The sequence below is a fragment of the Gossypium hirsutum genome, chromosome A12 (assembly GCF_007990345.1).
Source record: "Gossypium hirsutum isolate 1008001.06 chromosome A12, Gossypium_hirsutum_v2.1, whole genome shotgun sequence".
NCBI classification, from domain to species: Eukaryota; Viridiplantae; Streptophyta; class Magnoliopsida; order Malvales; family Malvaceae; genus Gossypium; species Gossypium hirsutum.
In genome coordinates this window covers 87,900,382-87,901,457 of record NC_053435.1, presented here as the reverse complement: position 1 = coordinate 87,901,457, position 1,076 = coordinate 87,900,382, and positions in this window count along the sequence as shown.

Genomic DNA, 1,076 nt, shown 5'->3' with positions numbered 1-1,076 from the left:
GAAGCAAGGAATAACTCAAGGAAAGCTGATTGATCCATCTCAGAAGTCAGATTCATCATCAAGACTGAAGATCTCCCTTCAAGTTCCTTTAGGAGTTTTGGGTTTTCTTATGTTTTGTTACCTTTATGCTTTTGAGATGTTTTCTTTCATAATTATAAACTAAACCCCCTAAATACCTATGGGGAATGAAACCTAAGACAAATCTTGTTATTATTATCTGAATTGTATGATAAATATTTGACTTGTTCTTAATTATGTGTTCTTAATTCTTGTTTTGATATTCCAGGACATTGATTCAAGTTAAGCTCTTATTCAGAGGAGGAATAGACCCTGTCTAAGAGTAAAATTGTCATAATTAAGCAGAGTTGATTGCGCTCCTAGAGATAGTGTGACAAGATTTTACCGGATTAAGGTGAAACCTAATAAGGGAATCTATAGATCGAGTTAATGCAATTCTAGGGTGTTAATTAGAAAGAGATTTCAATTATTCAACCTAGGGTTAGATGTTATTAGTCTCGAGAGAGATAATAATATAACTTAGGGATTTCTACAGATCAAGTCAAATGAATAAATGATAAACGCCAAATTATACATATCTACACCCCAAATACTTAGCATATTTATGGATGTTTATTACTAGATTTGTGGATTTTGGTGCTCTTAATCCGGTTATTTCATGTTTTGTACTCAAAAGAACACCAAGAGTCAAAAGGAGCCAAAAACGATCTAAAAAAGACAAAACGGACCAAATCGAGAAGATGACACGGCCTAAGCCTTGCCACACGGGCATCTCACACGCCCGTGGCCTTCGGGGGTGTCTACCAAGGTTTTCACGATTCACACGGCCTGGCCATTGAGCCCACACGACAGTGTGCAATTTAACGGATTGAACACGACCTGGTAATCACGTCACACGGCTGTGGCACACGGGTGTGTCCCTTTTTCAAAGAGTTGTATTTTACACGGAAAAGGGTACTTAGGGAGGAAGAAAGTCAATCCAAAGCCTATATAAACACCCTAAGTGTGACCTAGAAAGAGGCCGTTCTTTCCAGAACTTTTTTGGAATACAGTACCAC